This window comes from Suncus etruscus, chromosome 8 (assembly GCF_024139225.1).
Source record: "Suncus etruscus isolate mSunEtr1 chromosome 8, mSunEtr1.pri.cur, whole genome shotgun sequence".
NCBI lineage: Eukaryota > Metazoa > Chordata > Mammalia > Eulipotyphla > Soricidae > Suncus > Suncus etruscus.
Window position 1 is genome coordinate 29,894,860 of NC_064855.1, and position 23,022 is coordinate 29,917,881.

At 38.9% G+C, this 23,022-nt stretch overlaps 1 protein-coding gene and 1 non-coding gene across 3 annotated transcripts in view; both read left to right on the forward strand.

The window, feature by feature from the left end:
- The window catches only part of NTM (neurotrimin), a 1,165,251-nt gene that overhangs the window by 480,764 nt on the left and 661,465 nt on the right, over positions 1 to 23,022 (forward strand). The window lies entirely within an intron of this gene.
- Positions 2,973 to 3,098, forward strand: LOC126016687 (small nucleolar RNA SNORA51). Its single transcript, XR_007498464.1, has one exon. It is a non-coding gene; the product is annotated as a small nucleolar RNA SNORA51 (small nucleolar RNA).

The window sequence follows — 23,022 nt, forward strand, 5'->3', positions numbered from 1 at the left end:
TCCACTTTATCTCTCTCCCAGCTTACCAATCACAATGTGCTTGTACAGTGACAATGAAAAAAAGATTGGAACGTTGGCACAAAAACTCCATTTTGTTGCCCCCAAACTTTTGCTTCTCAGAAATTTATTTTTGACCCTAGGCTGCTGAGAAAGGACTGTTCTCTTCTTCCCCATCCTCCCTCTCATATTTTACTTTTTTCCTCCCTTAATCAGGTTGATATTATGATACATGGGCTAAAGTCTATCACATATGAGTGTATGGGAAATTGATAAATTCTTTAATCAAATAATGACATTTGGATCAACTCCTATTAAACTTTCTGCCATGAGGCTGAGCTTTCACACCTCAATTGGTTTGTTTGAAACTACTCGCTGTCTGTCTCTTGAATTAGGAGAATAAGAGTGCAGTATTACAGTCTGCCTTCCCACCTTCCCTCTTTCTCTTCATCCACCCAGCAGCAAAGACGACACCAGGTTAGAACACGGAAAACAGGGGAATGAAGAACCATATGGCAATGGCTGCTGTGAATCTTGAGGATGACCAGGGACATCTCCATAGGTCTAAGGCATCTGTCCATAAAATACAGAGCCCTTATGAAAGGAACCAAAAGTAAAGGCAACATAGCAAAGACGATCCACGGGGGGTGGGACTTTACCAAGGAGAACTGCATGAGGTTAAAGCAGAAAAGGGTTGGGCAAATTCAAGGACCCATGACAACCATTAAGCAGAAAATGTACCTGACGAGGAAGAGCAAAGGGTCTGGTCTTTGGCAACAGGGGTCTCTTGCCACATATAAAGCACATTTCAATTTGCCCATATTTATTGGCCTCTAATCTATTGGGCCTTCTTTCTGGATATGATTGGCAATTGTGTGGCAAGGAAGATATGGTAACAGTGAAAATTGATTAACAAAGCCATACCTTCAGGGAAGAAGGGACCCTGTTTGTAGCTAAGCACATAAAATGAAGAACTGAGGACTTACCAAACCTATTTGTCAACTTAATTTAATGTATTTTATGCACTTTCCCAATAACTAGGTGATTGTTATCATGACAGAAAATTAATTGTATTCATTAATAGTTAATAGTATCTATACTTTATGACCCAATCATTCTTTCATTCCCGCAAAACATATTTATTTAGAGTCTACTAACTGCAAGGCTCTTGATAGGTGCTGGGACACAAAGATGAATGCTGGAAGCATCTTCCTAAGCTAATGAGGAAGGCAAACACATTTATAATGACTACCTGTCCATCATAAGTGAAATATAACAAAGCATACACTGGGACTGGAATACCCTGTTTTTGAACAATATATTAAAGACCAATATCTCAAAATGTATCTCAACAGAGATGTTTTTATTTTTTATGAATAACGTTGCGGAAACAAGACCTAGAAGTTTTTTTTATGTAAATGGCATGCATAGTGTGATTGAGTTAGAAAAGATAAAAAAATATAATACAATAATTATTAGACTCCTTGAACTCTACACAACAATCTTTTGTTCTTATAAGAACTTGGTAAACATAGTCCTTCTAACAAAATATCAACAGCATAAAACAATGGTTAGTAACAAGATCTCTGGGATTATAAAGATCTGAATGCCAAAGCCATGTCTGCTGCTTAATTGTTTTAAAGTCAGGGCCACAGATAGAGAGGTAATCTTACCTTGCATAAGACACACCTTGATTTAATTCCAAACCTCCCTTATCATCTCTCCAAACTGCCAGAAGTGACTCCTGAGAGCAGAGCCAGGAGTAAGCCCTGAGCTCTGTTGGTTTGAACCAACAAACAAAAACAATTGTAAACTCTTGGGTCCATTACTTAAATCAGTGGTTGCAAATCAATCTACAGGTGTGAAAAGGTTGAAACCCAGTGGCTTAAACCCTCTCGCCTTTATTTTACAAGTTTGTCCTCGTGCCTCCTTGATAGGGTTCATGCAGTCATCCCAGAGGTAATGTACTTTGATATCAAACACACGGTAAGGGTTAAATAAATGTTAGCCATGAATGATTAATATTATTATTATCTGTCATTTAATGCCTAATGAAACATCGAATGAACCACCACACAGTAGCTGTGGAGCTAATGTACCTCCTAGAAACCATAATGGGCGCCCTTCTCGTCTCTCTTTGGAAAGAATGTGGTCCTGTTGTAATAAATCACACAAACAAAGCAGGTACACATGGTCCCAATTCTCCACTCACCGCTTGGGTTTTATACCAATTATTTTGCTATTTTCCTCGCCGTTGCCTTTCCTGCTACTCAGCTGAAAACCTCATGAATGTGCAGTTTACTTCTTCGTCCAAATCATTAACAAAGCTGTGATGAACACACACACACACCTGGCTACCCCATTCCCTACCACATGGAGCCTTTCTCTACTGGGTCTCTGTTACCAAACCTGGGGGCCTCTATCAGAGCCCTCAAACCTTCTCATCGCAAGTACACAGTGTCACTGGAAAGCAGTTTTGGAAACCTTCCCTATAACTGCAAGATATATAGGCCATCCCTCCGACGAAAATACCTTCCTCCTGCCTTGGCACAGGAACAACTCAGGCCAGACAGGGGGTTTTCTGTGAAAGTATTTAATAGGACAAAACAAGTAGGAAGGAGGCCTGGGTCTCACAGCAAAGCTGTTTGAAAAATCCAGCAATCATAATCAATACAACCTCCAATATCCACTGCTACAAGCAGTGTCAACCTACCAACTGTATTCCAGGTTCGGTTCCTATGCCCCCAGGGCAAGTGCTTCTCAATAAGATTCTGGAGTCTAATAATTGAGTGGATTCTTTGCTCTTAAAGTGACAAGCTTATTTTGGGACCCCTCTTCAAGATTTCCACCCTTCTTTTTTCTTTTTTTAATAATTTTTATTGTGGGGTGGGGAGGAAGGACACTTAGGATATTGGTGATGGGAATGTTGCACTGGTGAAGGGTTTTATATATATATATATATAAAGAAAAGAAAAGGCCTCCCAATGCTTACCACAGGCTGTGTTCTTTACACTGACTGTATAGAAAGAGGAGGTACAGTAAATGCAATAATAATAATAATAATAATTTTTATTGTGATTAAAGTGAATTACAAGTCTTTTACAGTAATATTTAAGGTACATAGTGACGAAGCATTAGGGCCATTCGCACCACCTGTATTATCCTCCCTCCAACCCTGTTCCCGGTATGCATTCCATCCCTCCCCCCTTTACCCTCTGGACTGCTAGTGTGAAAGGTCTCCTTTGTGTTTAACTTGCTGTAGATTGGGTATCGATTCTGGTGTCGTTGACTTTGAGTTTGGTGCTTAAGTCTGATCATTTTTTATTTCCACTCAATGTTCATATGTCTGGTTGTTCCTTGTACCATCCTTTTTTCCCCCTCAAGTTATGAGGGAGAATAAGATGATTCAAGTTCTGTGGTTCTGTTGGAAAAAGAAAGAATAGAAAAAAAAGAAAAAAAATGCTGGGAGATCCATCTAGAGGCTATAAATATCAGTTCAGAAGACGAAAAAACTAAAACAAAAAGAAATAAAAAAACAAAAACAAAACAAAACAGGCAATGACAAAAAATTATTGTTCTTGTTCTTGTTGTTTTTGCTTAGGCACATTAAGTATTGGGGAAGTTAAAAGGAATTCCCTTGACCTAGGAGGTACAGAGTTTCTCCACCCTTGAAGAATACTGTCACTCTGCCTTTTAAAAACAAATAGTCTCAAGGAAATTTTAAGATACTCTAGACTTGATCTCCTGAACAGCAGTAGAAAGGAGATTAAACTATACTACTCCAAACCCCGCATCAGAATTAAGAAGGGAAAGGGGTGTTTTTTACCAGGGTCCCTGAGCTTTGGCAGTGATGGGGTGCAGTAACTTTGAACATTGATACTATCAACATGACCACAGATGTTGCCTAAACTATCTTTGAAAATATTCAAACCTGTCATCCAACAAAATAGCCACTCCAGGCTCTTGTCAATGGCTTTATGCCTCACCTTGCATCCTTCTTGTATCACTCATGGCCTCTGGACTGTTCCCGAAGTTGCTTGTGTTCTGGACAGCTGCGCCTCCCCCAACCCCATGCTGCTACCCACATTGGATTCTGTGTTTTCATGTCAGTCCTGTGCTCAGTCATCACATCCAGATAATCACCTCATAAGCTCTAACTATGTCTCTTAAAGCCCACCATCTCCCTTAAATCCACTGCCACCCACTGAATTCAATGGTTTGAGACGAGGCTTTGTGTTGTTCTTGCTTACCAATGCATTGTCACAAAGCAAATGTAGTATTGTCACTGTCTAGCTTATCACACATTCATTGCTCTCCAGAACCCCCAGGATGGGGACTTTGAACATCCTGAAGACCTTTACCTGGCTGAGTAATCTCTTAACCTTCACGATTTTCATTCTTAGTCATCTCTAGGACCTAGTCCTCCTCTCCTGCCCCAGACCATGGTGTTTCTGTTGGCTCCAACTATCTACAGCTGATCTCTCACTTTCGAGCATGAGTATGACACTCTTCCGGGAAGTTTGCCAGCCCAACTCTACTCTGCTCTCTGTTCCATTCCATGTCTTCATTGCCTCATAAAGTGTTGCCACACAGTGCCCCATTGTAACCATCTGCCTTACAGGATCTGCTCAGTTGGAACCCAGACCGTAACCTCTCTTGCTCATAGTAATTTGCTAGTGTTCATCACTGACAATGAGGAGCTTTCCCACCAAGGAGGCCTATTTTTCAGAAGATGCCAAGCCAGGAAACAGCACAGATTCTAGGTCAAATAAAAGGATAAAAACCATATCCTCAGTAGGAAAGGATTTTCAGTCATGAAGGTTGTGGGCTAAGAGGTCCAGAATGCCTGATAAAACTTCTTTCACTTCATCTTGATCGTCAAATCCATTTCGGTTGAGTTGATATATGAGTGACTGCCAGCTTTTTGATTCTATCAGTTTAGAATTTGAGCTACAAAAATCTCAGCAGAAGAATTCTCTTTTAACTTTCAGGCACATGTGATTTGCTACAGGGTGGAGTGTGTGCTTAGTGGGAGGAAAGTATGTCGCTTTGTCTATGTCAGACAAGAGTCAACCAAATGGTACGGTTAATACCAAGCCCTGTGGTTACTGGTTTGCCAGGATTTCCTTGACATGGCCACAGTTCATAGGACATAAGAGGTGTCATCTTTAAGTTGATGTCATTCATTAAAAAACCTTTTAAATAATTATTTTAAAAAGAAGGAACCAAGTTAGTCATGAAGGGAATCACACTTACCAGAGAGTCAGCTCTGCACAAGAAGGTGCTCCTCCCTACCATGTCTCTTCCTCTTCCTTTATCTTCCCCAATTCCTTTTCTGTTCAGGATCGAATCTCTCATTTCTCTCAGTGTGACAGTCAGCAAAATGGCCTAAATTGGGATATTTTCCAGAGGCAGGTTGAGTAAGCACCAACTGAGCTAAACCTGATAGAAATGCTTAAGAAGCTTTGCAAGAGGATTAAGCTGCTGCTTTTAATCTTGCTTGCTTCCTGGAGGCAGGTGGCCCAGCAGATTCCAAGATGTAGACAGGGTTGGGCCCCTACACCTGGGTCTCAAAGTTGTGGGGTGTTGTGGGCTTGTCATTGGAGAAAGGAGAAAAAGACTCTGGAAAGAGACAATTGTTTCCATTTTAACATCCCAAAAATCCAATTGGCTTTATTTCTCTTTTCTTCCTTATTTACAGTTCAGAACTTTCCTGTTCTGAAATGGAAAGTGCTCTCATTAGTGGCTGGAAAATTGGACATTTGTAGATGAATTAACAATCACACTAACATGTAGAGACACAAAAATAGATGAGGATTAATTCTGGACCACACCTGTGAATCTAGGCAGGGATCCTTCCTCTTCAGTCACTCACAGGAAAGCTTCTTAGATGTGCTAAGCCCACATTAGTTGCTATTTTCATGTGTGAAGGGTCATATCCTGAAGGTATAGGACAAATTCCAGTATCTGTAGATTTCTGTCATGTTCATAAATGTGCACCTGAAAAGGGAGAATTGGCTGTTTTGGAGAGTCATGGATTTTTTCTTTGAGTAACCCAGATATTAGACAATTTGTAGGGTTTAAAAAATAAGCTATTTGCTTAAAAACAAAAGCTATTCTCTTTTATTGCTTATTAAAGCTGGGAAAGAAATTTAGAGATGATATGGCTCAAGTCATCATTGATAGGTCATGGTCATGTCTAATAGAGGCAACCCCAAATTGACTGAGCTAGCTGGGAATGAGGTTTGATTTTCTTTGTTCCAAGCTACACTACAGGTTTTAGAGAGAGGCTTGAGATGTTATGTGTCTTTGGTAGAAGTCAAAACAAAGCTAGTATTACATTATTTGAGGCTTCTGAGTTTCTCAGTCCAAGGCACAGACTTAGCATAGCATGGCTAAATTCTTTACCCGGTGAACATTAATTGGGTAAATCAGCATCTATTATGAATGTTTTCAGGTACTTTGGGTGAGTTTCTGAATATTTAGAATATCTCAATACTTTACCCAAACCTTCCTGGGATGTTTAACTATTCTCCGGGCATCTTCCCATGGCACAACATCTCTTTTTACATATGTTACATGGTCTTTAAGCTCTGTGGAAATTTTTGAACTCTTGGGGAACATGACAATGCATTGGGTAATTGGGGTTCATTTAAGGTTTCAATATCTGTGTTGTGACCATTCTCTCCCTGCATTGATCTGCCTTTCCTGGAATTCACATGTCTTTACTGGCTGCCTCGAGTTCTCTGTAAACCCAGAGGCATACATGTATGCCATGTAACTCATATATTAATAATACATCGGGTTCATTATTACCATACCCCAAGCTTTAGAAACCCCAAGCAGTCATGATTAAGGATTCACACAGAACTGATGTAAATAATATGTACAAATTATATGTACAAATCATTTGGGTGTGGATTTGGGGACAAAGACGATGTAATGGTTATTGATTATTTCTAAAAAAAAAAGCCTTTGATCTCTTAATGCTGCTTCCCTGATTCTTTGGTTATGTGCAGAAGAGGATCCTGAACCCAGTGTGACCTTGAACTAGTTTGGCATCTCACTATTCTCTGTAGCAGCTCTCAGAGCTACTGTGGCTTTGTTGTTTCGTAGCCTGTGCCAGAAAGATGCAGGGAGCCTATCTGACTATTACAAGGAAACTTTGGCATTGAGTGTGCAGTGCGTTTTTGGGTCATTTCAGGGGATGGCCTGGAAACAAGTGTCAAGTTTTTTATGCTGGTGGAAACTGCTCTGCTCTGTTCTTTCCATCTACTGGTCCTTATTTTCTGAGTAAGCTCATTGTCCCCAGAGCAGCCTTGGCACACCATGTCAATTAGTAGTAATCACTAGCTCTTTTTCACACTGACTTGAGGTGTTCTCCTGGCTCTTCCTGCCCTCCTTTTCCACTGAATAACTTTTGGATGGGGTCTTAACCTCAGAGGGGTGGGGAAGAAGATGCGCTTGTGCCAGTTACTAACATTGGCCTCCAACTGTACCACTTAGTGTCTCTGTAAATTGGTATGCATTCTGTTAAAGGGGCTTCCTTTCAACAGATTTTTAATCACCAGCATTTAAAATAATGGACTGGGAATGGGGTTGTTGGCCTTTATCTTAGTCTCACTCATTAGCAGGGTTTGGGTACCTGGCCATTATCCACTTAAAAATCCTGAGAGAGAGGGCATGGCCTGAAATTTCCCTCCTTGCTTCAGAACCCATTTCCACATTCCACTGCCTTCTTCACCATGGTTGCCAGGGAATTTATTCTTATTTCATTCATATGAGCGGGCTCACTCACTGGCCCACTCATCAACTTGCCTATCATCTATTCATTCATGCATCATTTTTCCTTCAATCCACCCACCCATCCATCCATCTGTCCGTCCACTGGGTCATGCATAAAATAATCCAGACCAGGCTGAGGATGAAACACATGTAGTCTGGCAGTCTTCTACTTCATATCTCCCCAAGCTTTCTGACATATCTGTTTTTATTGAGTACAGAGATCATTTCCAGGTGAAGCAGTAAGCACATTGTAAGAGCAGATAGCTCAGACTATTCTGAACCTGTCCTGGTCAAGTTTACATATAGGAAAATCTTTGTTTTGGGTGAAACCAGATTGTAAACAAACAGATACAAAGAAACCAAGGATGATTTTTGTTTCATGTAAAATAAGGTATAACCAAACAACTGTCCCTTTTTTGTTCAAAAAATTAAAAAGGGTACTTAAGTTGTGTTCTATTGTTCTCTGAAAGCGTTAGGAGACTTAGATCAAAACTTATTAAAGTGGTTGTTATTTTGCATAGGCAGGTAAAATATAGGGAAATAAAAAGAGGGAAAAAACTTTTAGCATTAAGGTAGTAGGGAAATTTTAAGGCAGTTACTGTTTTATCTAAGACCTAGCAATAACTACTAGTGAGGATAGACTTGTCTGTAAAAGCATCATGGATTAGATTGTGTATACATCATTCTCTAAACAATCAGCTTTTACCATTATCTTTGCCTTTTGCATCTCATAAAACTTTTCATAGACTTCTCTGAACATAAACATTAGAAACTTTCTGGAGATATACTTAATTCAAAAATTCTTAAACATTCTTACACCAAGCATTGTAATACAAGTCTAGAACATCTGAGTTCCTTTTCATAAATGTTGTTAAAAAAAATCACAAGAGGAGCTGAAGTGATCATGCTAGAGGTAAGGTCTTTGCCTTGCAAATGCTAGCCTAGGATAGACCACAGTTTCAATCCCTTGGCATATCATATGGTCCCCCCAAACCAGGAGCGATTTCTGAGCACATAGCCAGAAGAGTCAATGGGTGTGGCCCAAAAACAAACAAACAAAACCCCCCAAAAATTACAAGAACATTTCTGCAGATATATATTTATATACATATATGTATATATAGTTTGAAAATAAGTTTGCTAAAACATTCTTATATTTAACACTGTAGTAAGAGTCTATAGCACCCAATCTCCTTTTCCATCAACTTCTTTGGACAAAGACATTAGAACACTTTTGCAGACATAATTTGAGAATAAGCTGCTAAATAATATTCACAATGAAATATCACAGCAATTGGGAAACATTCACTAGACTAGCTGAGAACTTTTAAAACTCTAGCAATATTATGCATGTCCCCAGAATTGTGTAAACTAATATTAAACCAATAAAGTTGGATACAAAATTTTCTGTTTGCAGTGGGGCATAGAAAAAAAGTAGCTATTAAGATTCACACAGATAAAACACAGTTTAACCAGCAATATAGTGAGCAATACAAATAGAGGTAAGAGACTAACTTAAGAGAAAGTTAATATTTTGGAGGTAATTTAGATGCAAGAAGTTTTGAAAACAGCTTCTCCTCAGTTGGCCTTTGGCTGGACTTAGATTCTAATCTCCACCTTCTGTGGTGGCTGGTGGGGTCTTCTTGTTAAGCTTGCTGCTGGTTGGGGGGCTGAGGTTCTTTCTTGCAAAAAGATCCTCTGGTAGAAAAAAAGATGATAAACATTGGCATCTGTGTTGCTGCCCAGAGTCTTCAGCTCTATCCCTTTAACTGCCTGCTTCTGTCCCTCCTAACTGGGACTTTGTCACTGTAGATGGTGGAGAAGCTGAGTGAGGCCAGAAAAATGAATCAACAGAACCTATGTCAATTGGGAGCATATAGGCTACCTTTCACTGGCATTCCTTCAGGTCCAGATACATTAGCAACTTTTGGTCCCCTCTCTCCTTTCACGACATCAAACTCCACAGTCTCCCCATTTTCAACACTATACAGAAACTTTCTGGGACTCTTTCTCTTAATAGCTCTCAGTGAACAAAGACATCGTCTTTGGTGTCATTTCTGTAGATAAATCTATAACCATTTCAGATATTGAACCATTTGACTGTGCCCAGGACTTGGATTGCCAGCACCAGCTTGTCCATCTGACTCTGGGCTTGGAGCACAGGGGCATCTCTAATTGAGCGATTTTTCAGATTCTGAGTCTGTAAAGACAGTAGCCAGCTCATCAGCCTTGGGAGATTGGGGTATTTCTGGTTTACTGGCAGTAGTCAATGGTAAATTATCAACCCTGGGAAGGCCTTTAGTTTGAGAACTTGTCGCCACTGGGAAGACACCCCACCCCTAAAGTAGCAGGTGTGCAGGAGAATCTCTAGGGATCCTGGCATGTACAGTCCATAGTAAAAAATGCAGATAGATGGACCAGAACAACATGAAGCCATTCAGAACAGGGACCATATGCACCAGTAAAAGGCACAGCACATTCAGTCCAGTGTATCTGTCATGGAGATAATCCACCAGAGGGTCAAGTCACTTAGCATCACTGTGGCTTCCTGGTTCTCTGAATTCTAGGTCACTGTTTGGGCACCAATTTTAAAATCTTCAACCTCAAGTTAACAAGTCTAAAGCAGAGTCATGCGAGAAATAATCCAGACTAAGCTGAGGATGAAACATGTGTAGTCTGGCAGTCTTCTACCTAGTATTTCCCAAAACTGCCTGCCACAACTATTTTTATTAAGTATAGAGAAAACCTCCAAGTGGGGCAGTAAGTACCTAGTAAGGCTAGATAGCTCACGATATCCTGAGCCTGTCACACTCAGGTTTACATATAAGACAATCCTTGTTTTGGGTGAAACAAAGTCATAAACAAAAACAGATGCAAAGAAAGCTGGGATGATTTTTGTTTTGTGTAAAATAAGGTGTAACCTAACACCTGTCCATCCACCATTATTTCTCCCCCACCCTTCCAACATCCATCCATACATCTAGCCATCCACTCATTCATTTCTTCCTATATGTTTCCTTAAAATACTGTTAGTAAATCAGACATACTTAGAGGATTTGTAGTTGAGTCCAAATCTGGAGTCAAGAAGATACGTCTAAACTCTTAGCACATTGTCGGTGTTTTCCAATTCTTTACTCGGGTACAGATTAGCATAGTTACCTCCAGCCCAACTTGCAGTGAGCTCTGTTTTCTGAGTTTACTTCATCCAGAAACCACGTGGAAATTTTGACACCTTTTGATGCTAGGACCACACCTTATGTCAGAAGACATTGGGTTCTTCATCACTTTTTTGTTTGTTTGTTTGTTTTTTGGGCCAGATCTGGTAACGCTCAGGGGTTACTCCTGGCTATGCACTCAGAAATTGCTCCTAGCTTGGGGAATGCTATATATAACTTTATGGAATGCTAGGGTTGGAACCCAGGTCTGTCCTGGGTCAGCTGCGGGCAAGGCAAACACCCTACCACTGTGCTATTGCTCCAGCCCCTCTTTATCACTTTTTATTTGCCTTTAATTATAAGATTCCTGCATGGTCCTGCCCTCCTAAGAACAGAGCTGTGCCCCCCCACTGCCATGTTAATGGGATAATGAATATTAATGGTGACACGTGTGTGTGTGTGTGTGTGTGTGTGTGTATGTGTGCCTATGTGCACGATTTGCCTCCTGTCTCTGAGTTTTACCCAGATAATTGATTTTGTTTTGTTCCTTGACACTTGCCTTCAGAGCACGGGGTGTTATTAGGGCCTTTGTTCCAGTTTTGAGTGACAAAGCCTTTACAAACCAGCCAAGAAAAAGCAATTGTTGCATCTCTCACTTTTCTTATTAACTAACAGAGAATTGCAGGCGGCTTGAAACCCACTGAGAGAAATACTAATGTAAGCGACTACTTGGGAGCAAAGTGGGTCCTTTCAACTACAACAACCTGGCAGGGATTAACAAGGACCCTTCCTCCTGCTTTCTGAATACTGGCTGTCAGTCATTCAACTGCCCCTCCCTCTGTCTTCCCCATGATATCCTAGGCTGATCTCTGACATGTTTCTAGTGCCCAAAGCAGCATATAGGTCTAGAGATGAACCGACCTCATTTCAGAGGTTCTTCTGAGTGGAGACAGGTCCTACATTGTGGTCACTGAGTGGGCACCTATTCTCTGAAGACTTTCTAGTATCTTTCTAGTATCTAGTATCTTTCTAGATACATGCCAGCAGTCACCACTTTTATGCATTTAGCCATTTCTAGGCTGTTTTGACATTGTTTTTCGTTAAATTATTTATGATGAAATGTTTTAAAGAAAGAGAAGATGGAGGAAGAGAGAGAAAGAAGAGATTTACAATTGAAATATAAACGTTACTCCAACCTACAAGATCCACCAAGAACTCCCTTTTTTTGGTTGGCATATCTAATTATGTCTCTAATTTATTTTATATCTTTATTTAAGCACCATAAAGAACACTTTTTAATACACTCAGCCTTTCTCCCTTCCACACATTAAATCAAAGTCCACATTTGAGCTCTATTCTAGTCCATTTTTAGTTTGGCCACAGGGGTGGGGTGTGTGTGTGTGTGTGTGTGTGTATGTGTGTGTGTGTAAAACAAAGTAATTTTCATTGGCTACACAATTCCAGATTTACACAGGCACACACTTGACTAACTAGAAGTGTATGTGTGATGTGCCTTCAATGTATACATTAGCCAAAGTTACATGACTGTGTCCACTGTGGACCTCAGATGTCATGTCAACAGTTCAACAATTATAATGGTAAATTATAATGCCATTGGTTGAAGAATTTTGAGTTGACTCCATCCACTCTATTGTTTTAAAAATACTATTTTTCTGCATATTTGCTCACTTGAACATAGCTACCAAACTTCTGAGAAACAACACTAGACTCAAAATCACCAGGTCTTTAATCTTTGACTCTTTAATTTTATTGGAGGCTGAATGCTATGACTACATCTGCCTGTTCTTGGAGATTCTGGTTTTTCTCCGGGGACCTACATGTTATTGGGGATTGAGTCTGAGTCAGTTATGTGCAAACAAGTCATTATCACTTTTACTATCTTTCTCAGCCTCTTCAATTGTGGTTGGAAAATTAAAAGGAAACTTATTTTTAAAAGTTCCCAAGGACTTGAACAGTCATATTTTATGAGAAAACACAAAGCAATGAGTTTTTCCCTTTGTTTTACCAGAATAGTTAACACATCACAGGAAGGAAAACTACTTACCCTGAATTTCCGTTCTTGCATGCCCCAGCCTCCAGGGCACTTGATACAGGAATCTGAGGAGCACCTTTATTTCCATAGAATAGGAGATTCACCCCTCCTCAAGCATATGTGTCTCAAGTTTATAGTGACTGCCCCAGGACGGAGGAGCAGTTGAACTATCCAAACTCTAAGCCAATTAGGGCTCTCTCTTTTCCATGGAAAAGAGAAAAAAGCTTCTATGGAAGCTTTAGCAAGTCAGAGGGTACATGTAGGCTTTGCAGGAAGAATCTTTCTGAATTTGTCTTTCCTGCATTTTATGACTAGAATCAAACATGTATCTTCTTAGCTTCTGCTTTCCCCATTAGCAAAACGTGAATAAGCACTGCAGAAAATAAAAGAGGAGCAAGGAGAGAAGTGCTGAGCCCTTGAGGTTGTATAGGACATAGTGGACATGGTTTTCAAATGCAGGTTGTATTCTACATGTCTCTTATGAAGTTTTCTTGAGGAAGAGATCTTGGGAGCAAGAAACTTACCCATGCCTCCCTTCCTTCAGACTTACTACCCCTGGCTGAAAGCTCTAAAAGCTCTATCTTCATAGATGAATACATGAATTCATGAATCCATGACAGTTCAGAGAGTAGATGTGGTCTCGTAAACCCCAGCCCAGTTTTCACCCAAGAGACTAGCAGAACCATGGATCAAAGCCCCAGGTATATTTCCAAGAGGCTGTGCTTTGGCATAATCTTATTTTTGTTGAATTGTACTGATGGCCAAGTTTTAATGGCAAAACTTAGGCAGATTTTTTTTATTTGGCCATGAAGAGAACTATCAGAGTCAATCAAAACTCCATCAAGAGAGGGTTAGGAATAGAGCTTAATTGAGAAAGATCAGGGAAGCCAGGGGCCTGAAAGACAGCTCACCAGGCTGAGAGAGGAAGAGAGGCAAGATTGGGACCAGGGCAAAGACCAGGGAAAGGGCCAGACAAAGGGAAACAGTTGGAGAGGCAGAAATAGGCAACAGGAGCAGGGAGTCCTCCCCACAGTTTCTTCAACAATTTGATAGCAACCATCCAGCAGGAGCAATCCAGCAGGAGTGGCAGGATGCTAGCACTTCATCACTGGCTTTATATAATCCCCCAACTGTGTCAGTTACAAGCAGCAAGAGTCTGGTAACTGACAAAGTCTTCCTTAAAAGGACTGTTTGCTTATGGCTGACCAGGAGCCATAAGGGTCTTTTTCTTTATATGCTATAGCTCACTTGGTCCGATTACATTAGAGAACTTCTTAGAATTCCCTCTAGGAAAGTGGGTGCATAGATAATGAATATCAAATAAAGAAGGACCACAAACAAGGTTATGTGGAAGAACAGTATCCTTCTTTAATGTGAAGAATTGGGGGGATGTATGGGGGGATTTTGCCAGTCGCAGTTTTTCTATGGTATAAAAGAATGTTCTCCTTTGTTTCTATACAAAGTACAACATATCTCAGAGGCTTTATTAGTATACATAGTTTTATATACAAAAAAATTCACATGGGTCTAGGTAGTATGCAGACCTGATGAATAGATACATTTTAAGTATCAGTCTAGAAGAAAAGGAGAAGGTAAATTTTAACATCTCAAAGCAGTTTCTGTCTGGCCAGGCCTAGATGTAAATTCTGATATAGATTAAAAGATTTTGCAAGGAGCTAAGTATTTTTTTTTTGTCAAAATTCCTTTTCTGAGGGAAAAGATTTTTGTTTTAGGGTCTAATAATGAATAAGTAACTTCCTAAGGTTTAACTAAGAAATAGCTTTTAGAAGGGGCAGATAAAAGAGACAACTTATCTGGAAGAGATGCAAATCTATAACTGGTAAAGTTTTTCTAAACAGCCCAATGCTATTTCCTGGCTAAACTTTGGGTGTTAATTCTGAGGCAAGAATTAGTTAACAAGTACTCAAAGTCTCTTAGAGATGTCCCAAATCAAAACATTTCTTTCTGGTTAAAATTGCAGGTCATTTTAAAAGACAATGAGGAATAAAATTGTTTTTTAACATAAAAAGTGGTGCTGAGTTTTTCAGATAAAGAGAAATTTAATCAAGGCCCTTTTTGCCTGTAAAAATCCTTATGTTTGGTAGTAAAAGGTCAAATATAAACACACACTTAATACAGCAGAGGGAGATTCATATTTAGTCCAAATAAATTTTTGTAACTAAGCATGAGAAATATCGCCCTCACTATCAGAAGTCCTGGACAGCCATCCACACTTAGGAAAAGCTTCTCAGCAGGCTTTCTGATGGGATTTTTTGGGGGGAGGGGCTATACCCAGTAACGCTCAGTGTTTACTCCTGATTATGCACTCAGAAATCGCTCCTGGCTTGAGGGACCGTATGGGACGCCCGGGGATCAAACCGCCATCTGTCCTAGGTTAGTGATTTCAAGGCAGATACCTTACCACTAGCGTGACTGCTCCAACCACCTGATGGGACTTTTATTAGATTATGGTGATGATGCTTATAAAAATGACTCACATTTAGTAGAAACCATACTTATAATTTTTCATGTTGATCATTTTTAGAGAAAGGGCACAAATAGACCTATACCTGTCTTTGTGGGCAGGTATTTGGAGCCATAGCCTCCAGTTCAATACTGCATCACAAGGGCAACCCACAAATAGGCTATGAAGGACTGTGTTGCTAGAAATTTCTAAGTATTATGTCATCATGTTTGCCAAACACTTATGAGTTGGAGCGATTCCAATCTTGATCATACAGCATGTCTGAGATCAGTGATTTTACCTACTGGGAGGTCACCACAATTTGCTAGTGGGTATATTAAATGCCTTTCTGACTATTTTCAGTATTGAATAAAGTTATTGTGACATAACCCCATTATAAATCGAGGAAGAGCAGAATTGTTCTTGTCTCTATAAGGAGTCAAAAGTGTCAATTTAGATGTGGAGGGGAGGGGGAATTTAATCCCCATAAAGCCAGAGTGGTTAGGTTTTTATTGTATCTTTCCCTCAGTTCTCTGAAACAGGTGTCACTTCTTTTAATAATCCCATTTAATGATATGTTTTGTATCAACTCTGCTTTTTCTCCCCTTATTCTCATCCTCTTTTTCACTTCTCTTGTCAGCTCCTACATTTACCCCTTGGATTCCCCCAAGAAATCCAGCAGTCTCCTTGAATGACTGGCTGCTGGAAGGAAAAAAAAATTGTTCACAACAACATTTTCTGTGCACCAATGTGTAACATGTACAACAATAAAGCAGAACCGCACTAAATGAATTATGGTTTTTAAAAAAACCAAATTACCAACCTGTCAAATACTATTAACTTCTGAGTCAGTAGGAAGAATAAGAATGTGTGTACAGAGGGAGCTTTTCTTCTTTTGTCAAGCGAATATCAGACCCTCCTAACAGCTGGTTTCAGTGTCTTGAATGAGGAACTGATATAAAGAAGGGAAGTCTCCTGTGAGTCATTTCTTGTGGTGTTGTTGTAATGGTACTTTTGTTTTGGAGCTCAGATATTCTCACTGAGAGTGAAGGCACAGTGCCTTTCCACTGGCTTTATAATAGTTTATTCCATAGATGGGCAGATGAGAAGGGGATCTATGAAAACTTGTTGGGTTTTAATATTCAAGGACTGATTTGCTTCTCCACAAAATAGAATTAAAAGAAATATATGTACATAAGAATCGACACTCTCTTAGAAGACTAAAAGAGGCAATTTCTTTTTGGACAAAATTATTTTTCTCTTCCTTCCTTCCTTCCTTCCTTCCTTCCTTCCTTCCTTCCTTTGTTCCTTCCTTCCTTCCTTTCTTCCTTCCTACCTCCCTTCCTGCCTTTGTTCCTTCCTTCCTTCTTTCCTTTCTTCTTTCCCACCTTCCTTCCTTCCTTTGTTCCTTCTTTCCTTCCTTTCTTCTCTCCTTCCATTTTCTCTTTTCTTTTTTTTTTTTTTTTTTTTTTGGTTTTTGGGCCACACCCAGCGGTGCTCAGGGGTTACTCCTGGCTGTCTGCTCAGAAATAGCTCCTGGCAGGCACGGGGGACCATATGGGACACCGGGATTCGAACCAACCACCTTTGGTCCTGGATCGGCTGCTTGCAAGGCAAACGCCGCTGTGCTATCTCTCCGGGCCCCATTTTCTCTTTTCTTACCTCTCTTTCTTCTCTTCTTTTCTTCCTTCTTTTCTTCTTTTCTGAAAGATAGGAGACACGTGAGTTGAATTTTCTTTCATAGAGGCTACTTAATGTCAGAATTTAGGAGCGGGAAAGGAATAGATGCTACCTGAGAAGTAATATACAAAATAGTAACAGATCCAATGCATCATAGAGACTGGAAATTTCTCATGAACTTTACACAGAATTCTTTCGATAGACAAAACTTTGCCACTGGGGAAAAAAAAGAAAGATTCTCGTCCTATGACCATTTACAACTTTGCTGAATTCATTTGAAGTGTTTGGCCTTGCCCTTTAGAAAAAGATTAAATGGGTTAGACAAAACAGTAGTTGATTATGAAACTCAACATGGAGAAAATAGATTTTACTTTTCTAATTCTAAGGAAATATGAATTCCTCCTTGACTGAATGAAAGGAACTAACTATGAACCATCAGGGGTCTCAAACTCGTGGCCCGTGGGCCATTTGCGGCCCTCCATACAACATTTTGTGGCCCTGCCCTAGAGGAATCTTATTTTGTTTTGTTTTGTTTTAGTTGTTTGGGTCACACCCCCCAATGTTCAAGGCTTACTACTGACTTTGCACTCAAGGATCACCCCGACTTTGCCTCCTGCGGTCCCCAGGAAAATTGAATTTGAGACCCCTGAGTGATCTGTCAAGAACCATCCAATTATCAAGCACCTGGTTTTCCATCTTTGTTAACTATTGATCATACTTCTTGTTCAGATTTTATATAGCAGAATAGAACTTTTCAAAGTGCCTTTAGATCTGAGGTTAGATAAATATGTAATCAGAAAGTTTGATCAATGTTATTTTTGCAGATTGTAAAGAGCATTTTCCTCTTCTATTCATGTGACTTCTCTGTCTTCTTGACATCACCCTGATATAAATTGCTTAACATTTACAAGAAAAAAAAAATCAGTGCCGGAGAGATAGCATGGAGATAAGATGTTTGCCTTGCATGCAGAAAGTCATTGGTTCAAATCCGGCATCCTATATGGTTTCCTGAGCCTGACAGGAACGATTTCTAAGTGTAGAGCCAGGAGTAACCCCTGAGGCTGCCGGGTGTGACCCAAAAGCAAAAAATAAAAAAAGAAAAAAGAAAAAGAAAAGAAAAAAGAAAAAAAATCGACAACTTAGAGTTAGAAATGTAATTGTGGAATTATTATTCCAGTTGGAACTAAATGTATTTCATTAGGTAACCTCATATGTAAAAGGTTCTTACTGTGGCCTGTGTTTACATTTAATGTGTCCAAATATAAGAATACATAAGGCAAGAAGATATGAGAACGAGCGGAAGACTTTGCCATTTCTGCTTGTTCTTTGTGCAAGGCAGTGTATGATTACAGTGTTAGTTGCATTTAAGTGCTTTGTTTTCCCCTGAGTTCCACACATCCAAGGAAGGAGGGGGGAGCTAAGAGGATAAAAGGATCGAAAAGAATTCTCAAAAGACTCGTGGAGCACATCAGCTGAGGAGTGAGTTATAAATGAATCTGTGGAAGAGACATTTAATTTTCTTCCACATAAGCTTGAGGCTGAACAGAACTTACTGGGTATAACTTCTTAGCTGGAACAACCACATTATAAAAACTCCTTCTTTTAGAAGGAAATGATTCAAGCCATTTGGTGATAATTATTCCTGTTGTTTGTTTGGCACATTGTAGTCTATATTTCCCAAAAAATGTCTATATCATTCAGTTCTACAAGTAAATTTTTGAATGGTCACTAGATTCTGGATCAGTGCAGGGTCTGGGAACTTGAGGTTCCATGAAGTTATTACTCCTGTTCTTAAGAGATGGCATTGTGTGTGATCTATATGTTAGATAAATGAGTAGAATGGTAAAAATATATTAATATATTGTGTAATGATGAATAATAGTAGGAGGATATAAAGAGTAAACAATTCTGCTAGGAATCAAATTAATTTAATTTGCTTTTTTATTGTTGTTTTTTTTTTAATTCACATCCAGTATTGCTCAGGGCTTACTCCTGGTTTTGTGCTCAGGGATTATGTCTGGCAGCGTTTGAGGAATCATAGTGATGGTGAGGATTAATCCAGGGTCAGCTGAATGCAATGCTTTATCCACTGTACTATCTCACAGACTCCAGGATTTGTATTTAAATCAATCCCAAGATTTTATTTATGTAAGCTTTCATCTATTCATTCAAATTACAAGTAACTTTTGGCTTGTTTACATGGTCACAGTTATAAATGATGGAAACGACACAGTGATAAACTGAAGTAAGTCAGAAAATAAATTAATCATATTGAGGTTGTGGACATTCTTGGGAATATCACCTGGTTATGCAACTATGAGCATAGTAGGAGTTAACAAATAAACAAGATGAAATAATACAATGAAAAGAGAAAAGGGGAATCACAGGCAAAGTTTAATAAACCTCTCTTATTTCTTATAAGGAGAGAAGGAAGCCCAGAACATAATTCTGAAAGCAAGGAGGAATATGGCTATGTGTTCATTTATTGGAACTATTTTAGTATCCACTCTTGGATGAATTGAAAACAACATAAGTGTACTGTATTGCAATTCTAGGGTCTAGAAGCCTGAGATTCTTGTATAGGCAAGGTTGGTTTTTTCCGAGGTCTGTGAGAAAAAGCATGTTTAGAAACTTGGCTGGTTTCTGTGTATTAACCTTTGATGTTCCTTAGTGAGACCATGCTGATCTCGTTATCTTCTAGTCAAATACTCCTTGGGGGTGTGCCTGTGTCTAAGTCTCACCTATTTAAAAGATTTATAGTAATTGGAATTGGAAGTAATTGGAAGGACTGCATATGACTTCCTGTTATCTTACCTGTCAATCTGCAATGGCTTGATTTCAAAATCATGTTACACTATGAATTTCTTGATAATAGGAGTTTAACCTGTGAGTTTGTGGGTAGGGCCACACATCAACATATGATTTATAGGGTAAGGCTGGAAATGAGTTTCTCTTTTATACATTGTCATCTTTGAACATTGCCAGTTCATGTTAAAGTCTTGGATTTTCATCCTAATATTTTATCAGTGGCTTGCCATGATTGAATTTGTTTATCAAGACGCCATTCTTGCATCTTTCTTATACAATTTATTATGAGTAAGTTGGGTGTGGACAAATCTTTTGAAGACTCTTATAGTATTCTTGGATAAGAAACAGCATATAAGAGTGTTCCAAGGGGGCTGGAGCAATAACATGGCGGGTAGGGTGCTTGCCTGGCATCCTATATGGTCTCCTGAGTTCCTCAGGAGTGATTGCTGAGGGCAGAGCCATAAGAATCCCCTAAGCATCACAAGATATGGCCCACAACAAATAAAAACAAACCAACAAAAAAAGTGTTTCAGGGGCCAAAGCAATAGCACAGCGGTAGGGCATTTGCCTTGCACGTGGCAGACCTAGGACAGACCTCTATTCTATCCCCAGCATCCCATATGGTCCCCCATAGCCAGGGTTGGATTCTGAGCACATAGCCAGGAGTAAACCCTGAGTGTCACTGGGTGTGGCCCAAAAAACAAACAAAAAAGAGTGTTCCAAGATAAAATAGATGAAAATAAGTAGTTATTAATAATGTTGTCAGATGCTTTAAAATAAAAGCAAAATGATCCTGTATTGATTTAGGCAATATATTTGAAAGTAATAACTGCCCTTTAAGTGACATCACTGAATGACACAGGACAAGATTCACTAAGGTAACTTTTGCATTTAGTTTTGGCTATGGGGAATAAAAAAGCTCGACATAGCTTGGAAAAGATATGTCTGGACTAAAATTAATTTTTGAATGATTATTTTACATGCTAATCCATAAATTTGACTATGCATATTCATGAAATATAGTAAGGAAAAGTTATATAAATGTTTGGTAAACTACAATTCTAATGGCTGATAAGACTAGTATAAACTACAAAAGAAGCATAGAAGTTAGCTGAGAAGAAGGAGAGAAACTAAATGAGTCAAAGGAAGAAAATGTTTTAAAAACAGGGATTGGCTAACAATGTATAATATTGATTATTGAAGCAGATTAGATAAGAGCAAAAAGATGGCTTTGAATCTTAACAAGAAAGCCTTTGAGATATAAATATGACACCCTAAGATAGGGGTTACAAAGCAGGTAAATGGTAAATGGGAAGAGAAGAAACAGAGAATACACACAATTCTTTTGAAAACTGTGCTTGACTGAAATCTAAAGGAGGTTTGAGGCTGTGGGTGGAAAGTGATAAGAAGTCAAGTGGAAGATTTTTGAAGAGAGATTGAACATGCTTACATAATTATACAGAAAACATCTACTGATACAAAAGAGAGAAGAAAAAAAATCAACACTAGCAGATTCTGGAGAAGATTAGAACAGGTCAGAACCTAGCAAAATATTGAGAGAGAAAGATTTTAACTAAGAAAAGCAAACTTTCTTTTTGTTTTTGTTTTTGTTTTTGGGTCACACCCGGCAGTGCTTAGGGGTTACTCCTGGCTGTCTGCTCAGAAATAGCTCCTGGCAGGCAAGGGGGACCATATGGGACACCGGGATTCAAACCAACCACCTTTGGTCCTGGATCGGCTGCTTGCAAGGCAAACACCGCTGTGCTATCTCTCTTGGCCCGAAAAACAAACTTTCATATATAATGCCATTAGATAGGATAAAATAATGTGTTCTGATGTTGATATATTCACTCTGGGTATAAACAGAATCTTTTCTAGTAATTTCTGTCAACTTGCCTGAAAAATAAAAAGTCCTTCCCTATGGACAGAAGGAATCCAAAGTGCTGTTTAATTACTAACTTTGAAATCAATTGAGTTTTAAAATGTGAACCAGACCATTTTAATATTATAATATAACTTTACACATTATCTTTTTACTCACAATAATTTGGGTCAAACAGCTTGGAGTGGAAGTGAGGCTGTGCCTGCAATCTGTTCATTCACTCCTTGAACTCACACATCTCCTACTTGATGCTGAAGCAAGGAAGAAAGCAAAAAGATTGAGACCTGCTCTGATTCACTTCAGTGCTAAGGGTGCAAGCAGACTCACAGTGAAGGAATGGATAAGAATATTCTGTGAAAAAATGGAATTCCAAGAAGAAAAAAGATAGTTATACTTCTATCACGTAGAATATAGACTTAAATCTAAAAATGCAACAAAACACAGAGGACCATTATAAATTATAAAATATACTATAGAGTATATATTTAAGCATCTATTTATGTTAATATACTAGGTAAATACTATTAGACTTTAAAGCATAGACAACAGAATTAAAATAATCTGGCATTTTAATAACTCAGTTCCAACAGAAGAAATTCAAACAGAAAACAGAAAAACAGAAAAAAGATGTTGGATTTTGAATCATCCTTTAGACAAAATGGACCTATTGGACATATGCAAAAGACAGTCTCTAACATAAAACAATGATTCTCTAGAGTATATGGAGTATACTCTCTAAGCTAACTCATACAGTAGACACCTCACAAGGCTTAGTAAATTTAAGATGAACATACATGTATTTTTTCCAATTGCGGTATAAGAAACTAGAAGTCATTAAAAGGAAGGATGTTGGAATATACACAGGCAGGTGGGAATAAACAATGAACTCCTGGTCATGAGTCAAAGAAAAAATAAATTGAAGATATATCAAAGCAAATGAAAACAGAAACACAACATACCAAAATCCACAGGAGGCTACAAAAAAAAAAAGAGTTTAAGAGAGAAGTTCTAAATGATAAACATCTATCTAAATTTTACATTTACAAAAGAATGATTTCACAGAAATAACCTCACTTTATTCGGCAAAGAACAAGAAAAACAAAAAACAATCCATTGGTGGGTAAATGAAGAAAGAAAAAAATAACTTAATCATGTGCCACAAAACAATGTTTTGGGCCATGATGGATGTGAGCTATAG